This window comes from Manis pentadactyla, chromosome 7, assembly GCF_030020395.1.
Source record: "Manis pentadactyla isolate mManPen7 chromosome 7, mManPen7.hap1, whole genome shotgun sequence".
Classification (NCBI taxonomy): domain Eukaryota; kingdom Metazoa; phylum Chordata; class Mammalia; order Pholidota; family Manidae; genus Manis; species Manis pentadactyla.
The window spans coordinates 64,206,062-64,221,639 of NC_080025.1; the positions used below are offsets into that span (position 1 = coordinate 64,206,062).

General features: G+C 35.4%; 1 protein-coding gene across 3 annotated transcripts in view; it reads left to right on the forward strand.

Moving 5' to 3' along the window:
- The window catches only part of CD36 (CD36 molecule), an 86,781-nt gene that overhangs the window by 10,885 nt on the left and 60,318 nt on the right, over positions 1-15,578 (forward strand). Inside the window, exon 1 of one of the 3 annotated variants that reach the window (XM_057504451.1) lies at positions 2,925-2,966. The exons of the other annotated variants lie outside the window; for them this stretch is intronic. The gene's annotated coding sequence lies outside the window, so the exon portion shown is untranslated. Of the gene's footprint in view, positions 1-2,924; positions 2,967-15,578 lie in introns of those variants that run through there. 3 annotated transcript variants of the gene reach the window in all.

Genomic DNA, 15,578 nt, shown 5'->3' on the forward strand with positions numbered 1-15,578 from the left:
ATATGTTAAGTGTTCTCTAGCTGTTGTTTCCAAAGAGGAAACACCCTACCTTTTGACAGGTTGGGAAAAGAGAGTAGGTAGGCTGTGTGGAATACACAGGAAGATCTAGGGTTTAGGACTTCTAAAGATATTCAACCAATTTAGTCCTGTTTTCCATGGCACCTGATGTTGTTGGTTTATGCTCTGTTTGGGGTTATAAAGCAGATTATTTTTGCTTCTTATTGGCTTTTTGCTCTACTCTTAGATGTTTAAAATCTGACACTGTAGGGTCTGCTGAGCAATTCTCATTAGTCCATTTGTTTTCTAAATAATGACTTGTTTCCCATCCTTTCACATCTAAATCTTTGGTCTGAACACAAATGTTCATGTTTTTGTAAACTCTATTATTTTAATGAGATTTCAGGTACAACTGAAAATGTATTCAGTCTGCAATGTTTACCAGAGGTTGCGGTCATGATTTTTAAACTTAAAATCACCTTGTCATTACCTTTTCATCTATTTTGCTAGACTCTGTGCAGGCATTGGAGTCTCCTATAACCTGGTCTAGATATACTTCCCTTTGCTTGTAGACATGAACCATCATGTCCAACCAGGTGTAGGTTATTAACATGACTTTTTCTCCATCTTTCCGATTACAGTGCTAAGTGCTTTATGCAATTACTTAATTTTAATTGCTGGGAATCGCACTTCCTTCTACCTTAGCTTCCAGAGAAGATTAAGGATCTAAGAGTCCTGTGAACATATTTTTAGGATCTCAAGTCCCATTGATCTCTCCCTCAGCTAAACAAAAACAAATCTTGTGTTTGTTTCCCACAATATAGTTTTTATTATATGATAAAATGATATTGTGAGGTATTAATCCACATGATTGTGTCCCACCCTCTTTACCCTCTTTGCAGACTGCAAGTTATGAAGCTGCAAAATGAGACAAGGAGGTGACATCATGTTACTGTTGAGTTTTAATAAAGATTTGGAAAGTAGTTATGATCAGCCTGATCATAACTCTCAACACCATCCCCCAAATAGATAAAAGGGCCATAAACTTGGGTAGAAGTGGGAACACAGGAGCTTAAATGTGAAGGAATTCCAGAAAGCTCCTGTGACCTGGCTGCGGCAGACTCACTCCCACAGGCAAGGTCTTTCTGCCCTTCTGCTCACAGGCACACATGTATGAGGATCTCAGAGCAGAGGTACCGCTCAGAGAGAACAACTCCTAGAAAACATTGCAATGATCACGGCACCGGAGCAGTGGGGTATCATGGGCTGTGTGTGGTGTGTAGGCAGCTATGTTTAGAAGCAGAATCATGGAGTCCCTTGGGCCTGAATACTGTGGTCAAGGCCCTAGAAGGTCGTGTAAGTAACTGAGGGAGAGGGACGCCATCTGCAAAATGCTCATGGCCCGACCAAGGGTCAGCCACACAGCGTGGCTGGAGAGGCTATGCTCTGTGCCCTCGTCTCCTCGAGAGAGAACACCTGCTGAGAAAAATACAGTGGGGTTCTAAATCTCAAAGGACTGAGAAATATCAAAAATGGAAAGTTTCTTAAAATGACTATATGAAATATGCTGGATTAGACAGAATGGAAGTGTGAGGTATAAAAAAATTTAGAAAAGTAGAATTTTATTTCTGCACACCTGTGTTTGTGACTATGAAACTCATTTCCATGTCAGTAATATACAGCCATTCCCAAAATGTTCAACTATGATAGTACTTTCTTGCCAAAATAAATGGAAAAAGCCTTTCCAGGTTACCATGATAGCTTTTCTTTGTTTCCTATTAGTTTAATTTTATATTTCACATTCCCTTTGTCAGGACAGATACAGTTCTGTTCCTGGAGTAATGGAAATGTGGACTTAATTTTCATTTTGAATTTGATTTGATTTTGAAATCTTAACGTGTAACATTTTCTCCCTTTAAAGAAACAGGTCCTTCTAGAGGACGGGAGATTTCTTTGGTCTTTATTTTGAGTTGATTACACATGCAGTTGAGCAAATAATTGGTTATTGAGATGGTATAACAGCCCAGGATTTTTAAAAGACTGCTTTGGAGGGCCATAAACTTTGGAGGGAAGCATTTTGGAAACTGAAAGTTATTTCCCAGTATTTATTATTTGACAAGCACATATGTGTTCCCCATATATCGAACCACTTTTATTAGAATATTCTGTTACAGAGAAAAGCATTCCAGTTGGTGTGACTATAACTCAGCACTTGGACCTGGAGCGAGTTGCTTAACCCTCAGTCCTTATGTCTATCAGTACTTTGTTACTTTTGTCATCTGTAATATTGGGAAAATAATAATACTTATCTCAAATGGCTATTATGAAAATTAATTCAGATAATCCATGTATACTTCTTGGAATGGTGTCTGGTCTGTAGTAAGCATTCTCAGCACTGGCCTTTAGTATAACATGACACAATTCTGATTTTTCAAAAACTGTGCTTCTGGTCAGATTATTATTTCACAAGTTAAATACAAAGTGATGATACAAGGAATAAAAACAGTGATGTAATTATTTTATAAGTTAACCAACACACACCAAGACTCTGACACCTGCCCACTAGTCAGATTCTGGAGATAAGCATATTTTTAATGTACTCACCAGAAATAGTGTTGGCTGTACTTAGCCTAAAAGAGCAAGGGAAGTAAGATAGCATTTAGGTGGCATTTACAATTAGATTTAAATAATTATTTGCCCAGTGTGTCATTCTAGAAGGTGGCCCATATATCTGAACACTTCTCTGTGGATTTAAATGTTGCTCAGCGAAGTTTCAGGAAAAAGGAATCTAGTCTCTACCCCCAGGGACTTTGGGAGTTACCTGTTTGATAGAGGAGAGCAAGACTGCTTTTATTACTTAATCCACTTGAGCAACAGAGAAGAGGGAGCAACTCCAGGACAAAATGCCTGACAGAAGCCAGAGGCTCATGCACGGAGAGAGTGTGCTGTCCTTACGTTACCTGTTTCTGGTAAGGTTAGGAGGGCTTGGAAATAAATATGGCCAGAAAGCATTATATTTGGGTGGCTTCTGTAAAGTAGATTTTAAAATGAGTGATCTGGGATTGAGAAAAAGTGACATTAGGGGAAAATTGATACTTCTAAAAAGCCAGCTTCCATGACATAGTGCTACAATATAGATTATCTATATTTTATGAATGTTTTATGATGAAAATTAGAAGACCCAAGACATTGTTATTTAAAAATATTTTCCTTCTGTGCTTTCAGATGGAAATAAATTTCCTCCTGCATTTAATTTCTTTAAGTAATGACGTATTACTTAAGTTTCCATCTTAATTACTATTACTATTTATACAACCTCAGATTTCTTGTTTCCCTAGGTCTGAATATGAATGTTTGCTTTCTCTAACCCCTAACATTCACAGAAATGATATGTGTTATCCAAAGTAAGAGACATATAAATATAATAAGATCTTTTTGAAATTTACATTACTTAATACAGCAAAGAAATCTGTAGCTGTCATAAACACGTATCTTTTGATGTATTCAGTCTGATGAGTTTTAAATTTTAAACATCATTAAAGTGCTTCTGAAGTTTATATATATACAATATATACACCTTTACTTTTAGTCTTCATTATTTTTTAATTAAATTGATATGTTTTATGACAGTCAACGTACTTGCCCTCATTTTCTAAATTTAAATGAGCCTTTCTTTATAAAGCTCCCAAAAAACATAACATAACAAAGATGCTTATAAACTATGCCCAATATGTTTTTCTTCTTTTTGTCAGTATTAAGGATAATTTTTGTGCTTCAAAGCCGGTTTCTTAGCTCCTACTTATCCCTTTTTATATAAGTTACAACTTTTGCCAGTCTAATGTGAATTGCTTTTTGAATTTTAAGGTGAAACTACCTTTGTTTTCCCTATTAGTGCCTGAACATAGCAGGCACTCAATTAATTTGAAATGAATTTTCTTTAATCTTATTTGAAATGATGTTACCATGACAAGCTTTTCTATTTTCTTCCTTGAAGTCACTTGCTTCTGGTGAATTTTTCTAACGATGGAGAATGTCTTCTGCCCTTCACCATTCTCTGTGTTGGTCAATCATGGTAATTGGTCTCTGACTCACACTTGATGAAGGAGCTGAAATAACAGTTCCTCTGTAAAGTTTATTACTTCTCCTTGCCAGACCTCCCCTGTCTTACATACAGGTCCTCCACTGCCCCATAAACTTTTATACCTTTTCTATATGTCTGTCTGTTACTCCATAAAGCTAGAGTTATATTTATTTATTTTCATAATTTCTGGACCCAGAAATATCAGTGCCAAGGAGGAATAGTTTATTAAGTCAAATAATTGTGTGCAAAAAATTTACCTGTAATCTGTATATAAAAATAATGAAAATAATTCTAAGATGTCAAAGTAGTACAGCAAAACATATCTGCTGAGAGATTTATATTAACAAGAGGTAAGGATGCAGATATGGACAAGGAAATGCTTATATGTAACCACGTATCTTTATGTCTTCTGCTAATCTTTGATATTACTTGTTACCTGGCTGCATAAACTCAAGGTTACCAGTTTTGTACTAATTCTAGAATTTTCCCTGTGTCAGTTATCTCCTCTCAAAAGCGTGGTTAACCTGACTATAGAACTTTTTCTAAATTTGAATGACACATAGAAACATTTAATATGACACCTGACCCATGGTATTATAATAAATATTTTTCCTCTCCCTTATCATTTCAAGTTGTCCCACATGAGAGGGAAGAAATAGAATATACTAATAGAAATATTTTATTTAAATTTAATAATTTAAATACTTAAAACCTTAAAAATATTTCAAATAAAATTTGAGAATTGAAAAGAGTACTGGAACCAGAATATTTCTAAAAAATTAACTTCACTCTAGTAACAGGGTGTCATATATGGGAATTGAAAGGACATGTAATTTGTTCTAATTATCCAGAAACTAAATAGTAAATTGAGTAACCAGCTGAAGAAGACACAGAATATCAGACACAGAAAATTAAAGCAATACTTTGGCAAATATCAGGCCAGACTTGGAAGAAGATATGGGAAAAGAGGTAAAAACTGGAGAAAATAGGAGCATAAGGGGAAAAAGAAAGCAATATTGTAGTTAGGGGTTTTTTTGGTTTCGTTTTTAAATAGCTGTTAAGTCAATAGAGAACAAGCATTTCTGGCTCCCCGAGTCTCTGAAAGCTCATCTGTTCAACGGCTGGGAGGAGGTAGTTCCTAAGATTTCTTCAGTTTCTGCAAGATGAAGCTCATGACCGGAGAGAAAAAAATGTGTCATACATAGAAGTGGGTGAAAAGTCTTTGAACTAAGAGTCACAGCTATTTATAACTGAATAAATGCGGATGTCCTATGAGCTCACGAGACCGTGGTCTTCCACCCTAGAATCTGTGTGTAAATTGTCCTCTGTGTATGAGCTACATCTCTAGAATATGAGCCCCTTGAAGGTTAAGTGTTGCTAAACTATCTGAGCCAATTTGCGCACACCTTATGATGGGGTTCTCTTACTAAATAAGCAGTAGGGAAAGCTGTAGATCTCTCCAAAACAGGTACGGTGAAAGCCCTCTCAGGATGGCTTCTGACCAAAGCAGTTGAGTAGCAAACAGCAAACAGCCTATTCTGTGTCCTCCACGAAGTCCCTGCTCTCTGTCCTTTTTGGTATCCCAATAGTTCTTGCATGGAACATTCATCAGAGACACACCTTGAACATGGTTACTACGGAATTCAGCTAACTGTCTAGTGAGGCAACCAGGAATGCCCTGAAATGAAGATCTAGACAGTTGGCCATTTCTGAACTGAAACGCAGGCAACTGGGCATGCTTTGCAACCTCTGATGTAAGGTAGGGAGGTAGCCAGCAATATTTCTAGCCAATTAATAAATCTCTGACACCATTCATTTCACCAGTGGAAACCTCTCTGCTACAATTTTATGCACATTTCCATATTTTACAGGCTAAAGATAACTAAATTACAGACTTCACTTACATGCTTAGTAGACAGCCCTAGAATGAATGTTCACAACTAGGGTAGCTGCTCACTTTGAGAAGGTAGAGTAAAAGTACCCAGTACTTACACATTGTGTTTTATATGGAAATATTTGAAGTACTATACAGAAAAAATAGGGAACTTTTTCTGTATAGTACTCATGGCAGGGTGATCCTTTTATTCCCTTTGTGGCAGGCAAAGTTCTGAGTACATAGCAGTCACCTAATAAATCTTCATTGACTAATAAATGTGTATATGAGGGTACATGTCAACATTAATCCCCAGAAAATTATTGCCTTAAGTGATATGGGGAAAAAGTCATATGTTGTTTGTGTAATGATTTGTTTTCAGTGTCCTTATTTTTAATTTTTTAAATTCTTATCAGTTGTGTATATAATAGTATACCCACCAAATATTGCTTTCTTACTTCTCATATATGGCAAAAGAGTGTCATGACCATTGCAAACTTGAACTTGTTTGTTTTGCAAGGCTTTGCCCAAAGTTGCTCTCTTCTCTAGCTTCCCACACAACCTAGAATATTCACCAGTACTTTGTTCCTTATCCTAATGGCCAGTGTTCATGTTGTTGTGTGGTTCCTAGGAGGACTGTAAAGTCTTATAACAAAGACACAGAATGAAGAGAGACCAGGCACTTGCTATGAGAAAATAAGTAGGGATATCCCTAGAGAGGGAGTTGCTTCTGTGTTCTTTTAAACGTCACAGATTAAATTGTTTTCTTTTTTTTTCTGTAAGGAAAGAGCTGGGGAGAAGAGCAGCTCATTTTCAAGCTGGAGAGGTTGGCAAACAAGGCTGCAGGGGTTGCTTTGGTTCAGGAATCCCACTGCCTCCCTGGATTGTCAGTCAGAATTCCACAGCCATTCTGGGCTTTTCGGAGGTGGGGCTGACTGATACACAGCAGTGATCTGACCCAGCACTTGGGGCAAACACACCAGAGGCATCAGTGTTAACACCGCGTTGTCTTCCAACCAGCATTTTGAAAGGGAGTTAACATTGGTGGCCTTGCACTTTTTCATCGGACTTCTAACTGGTAATTACGCCTGTATAATCGCTGTGAAGTTATTTAGCCTAACAATGTAGGACTCAACTGGTGCCTGCAATACTAAAATCTCTTACTCTGATCTGATTTTTACTTTGTTCTATACAGTTTAAGCTATATTTTCAGTTTTTCTCAGGAAGTAGAGTATATGAGATATAGACATTCAGACACCTTGACCCCAATTTTTAGATAAGAAATATCTAAAAGAAAATGGAAGGACTTAGTTAGGTATAGTAACCTTAATTATGATCCTGTCAGTAATAACTGCAATACTAAGTAATAAGAGGACATACAACACCCCCCTCAACATACATGCACTTGTTATATACACACAACAATGGAGGAATATCTTAATAGAGCAGCATGCTAAAAGGGCAAATTCATGTGCAGCTATCTTTTGTTCTTAAGAATATGTATGTTCAGGGAAATAGCTCAATTGTAGATAGTCACTTTTTACTTGAAGAGGCAATTATAATAAATACTATGTAGGTCTTAGACTCTATTATACTGTGATTATAAGGCAGAGTAGTTGTCTTCTCAGTCTTGGAGAAAGAATCTGTCCTCCCCCACTTCTTATTGTCAACAGTCACCAGTAGAGGTCACAGGCAGCTTCTACTGCTGACATTCCTGGCATGGCTGTAATCAACAGGTGGCTGCTGTGATTTGTTTGAGAGGTGACTTTGCAACTTTATTTTACCCTTACTTTAGAGAACTGGGGCCATCATATTGTATATCTGACTTGGGCTACTAAGTCTTTGACATAATAGCTAACAGGATATAGGAAGTAGCGTCTAAAAATTAACCATTAAATAAAAGTCAGTTTTCAGTTTGCAAATTATTCCTATGAAGGTTTTCATGGTAAGAACTAGCTACACAGAATGATAATGGGGTGCATAGAAAACCAGGTACCAGAATTAGGTATAATTTTACAGACATAATCGTTTTACTGGTTGCAGATAGCCATTTCTATTAAGTGCACTTTATTTCAGCCTGCACTGTGGTACAATGTTCTGTAGAAATGAACAATATTTTTGTATGCCTTAAGTTTATTTCATTGTAGTCTTAAATAGTTGGAAACCGAGTCTTGTGAATTAAGATAGCATTGGAGACAATGGTGTGCCGCAGTGAGTATTGTGTGAAGAGAGAGGATGAAGAAAATATTTAACATAAACAAGTACAGGAAATGTTAATACAAGCTCATTCACATATAATTCATAACCATGCTGTACCTCAGAACTATGCAATTCTATTTAACATTTGGGTAGTTAATATTGTTATTTAAGAATTCTAGACAAATTATAATTAAATATTTCAAAACAAGATCACAAGCAGTTACTGATTTACAATTATATATGTTACCTAAGTATAAATAATTAGAAAAAAAACGAGCTGACGTGTTGTATAGTAATACTGTTAAACATATATTTTTATATTAAAAGGCAACAACTTTATGAATGCCAGAATTATGTAAATGACTTTGTCTTTAGATAGTTGTATTATGTGTGGCATCTTGTTTATGCATTAAACAACTATTTGCCCAACACATACTAGGTACTGACCATTTTCTCTACCTAATTTCATCTACTTAGCACTTTGAGTAGTTATTTATTCTCCAGTACAATTATTATTTTATAAGTTGGTGTCCATACTGGGTACATTTTATAGAGGTCATTGCTATACTGGGTAATTAGGGAATCCTCCATTGAGTTTGGTACCACAAGTTTGCATATTTCTCCCTTAAGGATGATGAAAGATCAGTGGACTACTAAGTACCTGAAGTCTGTGGAGTCTTAGGTTGCTTAGAAACTCAGTGACTATGGGCTTGCTATGGCGACCCAATTTATCACTGAATGCAAAACTAACTTAGCTGGCATTGTGCCAAATCTGCATATTTTGCTGGAAAGAATATTTAGATCAGGTCTCCCATCATATCAGTGTTGTCTATTTTTTATATAATCAAATTAATAATGTTATAATTTACAAAATTTTGCAAACAGTAATTTTTAATTTTTTATAGATAGCAACTACATGAAAATGAAGCTTAAATTCACCATGTAATTTTAGTTTTCTCAAGTTTATTACATGTGCTGGTTTCTATCTCATTGCCTGAACTTTTTATGTACATAAAATTGCATTAAATTAAAAACATGAGAAAGCAAGAGTAGTAAGTATATAATCTATGATTATAAAAAGGCTATATAAATTTGACTTGTATTAATAGTTCTATACAAATAATCTATATATTTCTCCATATATGTACACATAGTACATTTAATGATTTCATTTTATATTAACTCCTTATTCACATATAAATATGTATGAATATATCAATATGTTACCTTATTATTTCTCTTTAAAATCTTATGCCTTAAGTCATATACCATGTAATCTTATATATATAAATATATTAGAAAAGTAATATATTTGAACTGCACAGTTTTGCAAAAATAAAAAAGACATTAGGTACCTACTCTCATCCTCAGTTTGAGTATTTGCTTCCTGCAGTACGTTTTCAACTATTTTGGCCTTTCTAATTGTAGGCATGTTTTCAGATTTTAATGATACTCTTTTTCTGTTTGTTTGTTTTACATATCCGTGCTATATATGAACTGCAGTCTTCTCTGTACCTCTTCATACATAAGCACTGGATTTATCTTACTTCCCTACTGAGTCCAGTTCTTGTGTGTTTATCAGAGTCAATAGCAGAGGTAGAGCCAGTAGCCTCTCCTGAGACAAGACTGCTCCAAGGTTCTAGTTACTGTCCTTTTCTCATGGGTTTGGTCCTTTATGCATTTTGTTTTGTTACTTAAGAGTTCATCACATTAAAGATTCTCCTGAGTGTAAAAGAGTAAGTCTGACTCAGGTTTTCATGCAGCAAGATGGCATTTGATGATATTTTCAATTTTGGGTTACACTTTATTCATTTCTACAGAATTATGCAGTTGATAGATTTTCTGAATCCTTAGTATGTCAATTTAGCTGGGACGTGCCCATGTTAATGACGTATCTTATCTCACAGATGGAAACAAACACAAAGACAGAACTCAAGCTGTTTTTCTTGAACTAAGTGCCATCAGAACAGAAAAGTCAGTTCCCAGAGGTCCTTGTTCAAGACTTCAATGACTAGGCCACATTAGCACCCTTAACAGACAAGTATTTTGTAGTCAGAAATCCACTATTTTTTAACACAGTAAATGAGCAGTCCTGAACAAATCTACTAAATAACCCAAAGGAATCAAGCTATTAGCAAGGGATCACACATGTTAGTCTATAAAGCGATAGTAGATTGGCATATAAAAATTGGACGATGGAATGAATATTATACTCAGGAACTTGGAAATAATTTTTAATAGTAAAAGAACTCACTACTACCACTTATCAATGATCTGCATTTAATATTTAATCATGGTTTTGGATGTGATTGAATTATTTTAATTTTGGAAATCTTCATTTTAATCAACATGCCTATTTCTGGCAATAGACACATAAATGCAGTTGTGTATTAGATCATTTAAAAAGCTTATGAAAAATTATTGCATAGGAGCATGCCATTCCTCCTTGTATTGCAGTTAGTCACTACTTACCTGTGGAATGAAATAAGTAAAGCCCTTTATAAGACTATTTTCTAATGCAAAAGAATCAGGTTATCTGTTTAATACCATCAGATTTTTGCTTCAAGTGGACTATGTCTCCTTTCATTTCATTACATGTTTGGTATGTACTAAATATAAACAAATGCATATCTGGAAAATAACTAGTTTTTTTTTTAAAGGTATCATTGATATATACTCTTATGAAGGTTTCACAAGAAAAACAATGTGGCCACTACATTCACCTATATCATCAAGTCCCCCCCATACCCCATTGCAGTCACTGTCCATCAGTATAGTGAGATGTCAGAGTCACTACTTGTCTTCTCCGTGCTACCATGTGTACTAATCTTAATAACCCTCAATTCCCTTCTCCCTCTCTCCCTCCCCACCCGCGCTCCCCACCCCTCTCCTTTGGTAACTGCTAGTCCCTTCTTGGAGTCTGTGAGTCTGCTGCTGTTTTGTTCCTTCAATAACTAGTCTTTTTAAACTTGCTACCAGACAACTTACAAAAGTAAAAGTACCATCTAGCCTACCAAAGCATTTAACACATTCATGTCTTTTTTAAATTTTTGCTGTGACACCTTTAGTGTAGGTTCTTCAACATCTATTCAATGGATATTTGAGCCCCTGTCATGTGTCAGACACTATTTTAAAATCTGGAGTGTAACAGTAAATGCTACCAACACATTCTCAGTGACTACATCACAGGGAGTTTCATTGTGGTTTTACTGCCTTGCAACTCATGAATGAACAAATGAATGATGAATTGAGCTTTTTTAACACTTCCTATGAGTAGGACTCTAACGTGTTCTGGAGATATATAGATGAATAAAAAAATGATTACATGGTATTTTATATGTGCTTACTGTTATATAAATATCTGTTTTTTGCATATAGTATAGAAAACTATATTGCAGGGACTTTTTCTTTCCTTTTTTTAAGAGGCCAATTGGTTAAGTCATGTTTCTTGACCACATTTAATGAGCTAGAATTTTGGTTAGATGTTTTAGCATTTACACTTTACATAGAATCTCAGGGTATCTGTCTGGATGCTTTCAACTCAAACTAGCTGAATATCAATTTTGCAACCCACAAAAGTGAAAACTCCAGAGTGAGTACTCTTCAGGCATGGTGGGATCATGGGATCAGGCATGCTCCTGTAACTTGGCTATTGTAAATAATGTGGCAGTAAACATAGGGGTGCATATATCTTTTCCAATCAGGGTTTTTGTTTCCTTAGGGTAAATTCCTAGCTGGCTCTTTCTTTTATTGGTCTCTGCTCTTCCCTTTGTTAGGGTGTTGACTCTGATGCAGGCTGACTTTCCTTGAAATTCTAAGATGCCCATCCCTACCCAGGAGCATGAGCGTGTTTGTTTCCTTATTCTTATGTGTAGAGGATGGGGTTGGGGGAGAGATGATAGGGGAAAGATCAATTCCCACCAATGCTAAACAAAGAGCATAGCTTTTGTGAGTCCTCAGGGGAAATACATGTTCTTATATCACTCCCTATTTAATTAAATAAAGGAACTATTAAATAGAACATTGGCATTTTTAGAGGTAACATGTTCATACCATGTTAATACATGTTGTATAAATTGAAACGTGGAAGCAACTTTTGAATCTTTAATCTGGACTCAATATTAAAGAGCTTCTCTAAAAGGGAAAGCTGCTCATGGCTTCTGGATTCTCATTCATAGGATCTACTAAGGATTGAGGATGTTAAGTTCTTGAAGAAATGTTACTATCTTCTCTTCAGGAAATTCTGAAGCATATTGAAATATCCCTTAAAGATTATGATTTTGTCAATTGAAATGACTGAATTTAGACAGATTCATTCATTATGTTCATCTTTAACTAAAAATTGAAGTCAATCACTTCAAATATGTCTTAACACTTAAGTATTGGGATTTTTCAAGAAACAGACTCAGTTTTAATTGTATTCACCTAGAATTGGATGAAGATTGTGTGAAACAGTGACATATTCAATGATAGAATGCCTTATCATGAAAAGTAAAGGTTCTTCAAGTAATTAATTTGCAACAGAAGACTTAAAAAGAAAATCAGCACAGAATTTTGTTCCTTAACCTAAATGATATGGGAGATAAACCAGAGAAAGTTTAGCAAAACATATTTAATTAGAACTTCATTTTTTGTCTCATAGTTTGAAGAATTTAAAAGTTTTCTACTACATAGGATGGTAAATAATAAGGCTTTATGAGTAAGTGGTAATATATGGAAACCTGCGATTGTATATTGAACTGCCACTTGATGCCTTTCAATACATAGAAGTATCTGTTCAGTGGATAATGTGAGCATATTCATAAAAGAAGTGAATGACCAAAGAACTCAAGGTTTCTGCTAATTAGGGATAACTGATTTTGTAGGTGCAACTGGAATAAGTTAATTTGGATACGATTCCAAATTTCCATCTCTAAAACCATGTATCATTTGAAAGAACATTAGAAGATGAAAATGAGATGTCAAGTAGCCAAATAAAAATCAACTAGGACAGAAAAACATAGGGTAGGCAAGGAAGAAAAGATGGAAAAATGAGAAAGAGAAGAATGTGAAAGAGAGAAGTCTATACCAAGGCTTATTATAAAGACAGTGTTTTGGAACATATTTCTTTATAACAAAGGAAAGATCAAATGGCTTTAACTTTGGGTTGAATGAAATGGTGTGGTTTCCATGTTTTTATGGACTCACTTAACTTCCAAATTTTATTGACAATACCCCTCTTTCCTCCAACCTACTGTGATTGCCCAGTTTTCCCTGAGGAGTTGTAGAAAATACAAGGAAAAACAAGCCTAGCAACAGTCTTGGATCAGGTCCAGAATATGTTTTTAGTCCATGGAATACATGGAGGCTACTGCTCCAAGCCTTGCACATGCAGTCTGGGGAAACAATGATATTCTCAGTGTATTTGCTCTGAACAGGAAAGCACTGTGTCATTAACAAAAGGAACCTCCCAGAGCACACTGAAACGTACTTAGACGATAAGCACCTCAATTCACATTTATATTTTTGTCCTTGAACTGGAGGCATTATGGAGCAGAAGAGTTTGCTTCCCTAAATACTACAACTGACAGACCCTGGGGCTCAAAAGCCAAGAAAACAACTGTGCCCTAGCAGCTTCTGAGGATAGATGTTCTAACTCAGCAGTGCAAAACTATCAGGACTAGTAAAGTCATTTAAGGGTGACATTCCACAGCAATCCAGATTCCATAACCTACTGTTTACTTAAATCACCACCTCAGAACAAAAAATAAGAGTGACATTCAGGAATCTGAAAGGGATGGTCACAGTAAACATGTTTTGTGTTTTTGGAGAACTGTGAGAATGACAGACATTTGCATAAAATATAGGATTGGTACTACGTATATCTGGTTCAGTTAGAAGGGTGGAAGATTTCATTCTACTTAACCACAAGGTAAATTCTTTTATCAAGCCCATTGTCAATGCCCCATAATGCAAAGCAAAGTTTAATGCTGCTATTAAAATGTCAGGAGCAACATGAAGTTTAACAGGTAAGTCAAACTTTCTATTATTCCAAATTTAAGTGTGGAAATTCCAAAGGGAACGTTTTACTTGACTTCTGACAAGGTGTAATTTCTTCCATTTGATCAGATAACCAACTATCACAGAGACACATGTAGGACTATTTCAGGGTTTTGATATTTTTGAATTTTTCGGAGTTAATGTATCTGTCTCGCACATTGTGGAATAATGGTCTGCCACTTTTTATTCTGTCTGGATTCTAACGTTTAGGATTTCTGTAATATACTCATGGAAATATGTCAAAAAAGCATTTAAAATGATCCATAATATTCCCAGGTAAACAGTTGCTTCTGGAAGTTTTATGAGATACACACACACAAAGTATTATGTAGGTGCATATGTGTGTGCATACAAAGGTTTGTTGGTTTTACAAACGATCATATGAGGTTTTATTTATACTGAAAAATACATTGAGAGTAAGATGTTCCCACTTTGAATACTGTGGATTCTTGGAAATCTTAAGACTATATTCTGAGTTCTCCTAAGGGGTTCTATTTGAGAAGTAGCACAATAAACCACACCTATGGGTCTCTTGGAAGACAGAAAACTCAGACTTACCCAAGAGCAAACCCTTCCCATAAACTCACTGAGAACCAACCAGAAAAATGATGATTTGATTTCACTGTAGGCTTGGTAGACTGTTCTGTCTTCCTTTAAAATTTCTAGCAGAAGCTGCTCTGTCCCTGAGATGCAGGGTTTGTGTCAAACGGTTCTTTGAAGTACCAGGGCCAAAGGATCAAACTTCTCCATTCAAACGAACAGAAAGTCATCAGAAATGTGTTATTTCTATGTGTGATTTTTAAAATAAATTACTGTTATGTAATGTGCTTTGTAGAAACTATTTTTTCCAGCTTTAAAAAGGAATCTGATTAGATATGCTTCCATGTACCTGAAAAAGTGTGTGTCTGTGTGTGTGCACATGTGCACACATGTATGTATGTTTAATTCTTTCAGTAATTTGATGCCTGCATGTTGTATATCTTTAAACATAAGGTAACAGATTGTCAGATGGCATATATCTCACTGTAATTGGTTTTTAAAAGATAGACTTGGTGTGGTTAGTATGTGTATTTATTAAATGGAATGAAATCACTTTAAGTCTCATCCATCTGATTTCTTTATATAAGTTCTTCTGTTTTTATACATTCATCACATCTTCAACTTTTTTACTGGTATTTAAACCAAATTTAAAAGCCTGATATTATTTTAGCATTTTAAAACATTATTTTGATCAAGCCATGAGACAATGTTAATATAAGGTGATTTCTCTAACGCTTCTAAAAATTATTTTCATTTTTAAGATAAGGGATTATCTCTAGTACAGATTACCTTTCTCAACACTAGAATTTGTTATGCCCTCAAGTCAGTGACTTTGCTATATTTCTGCCC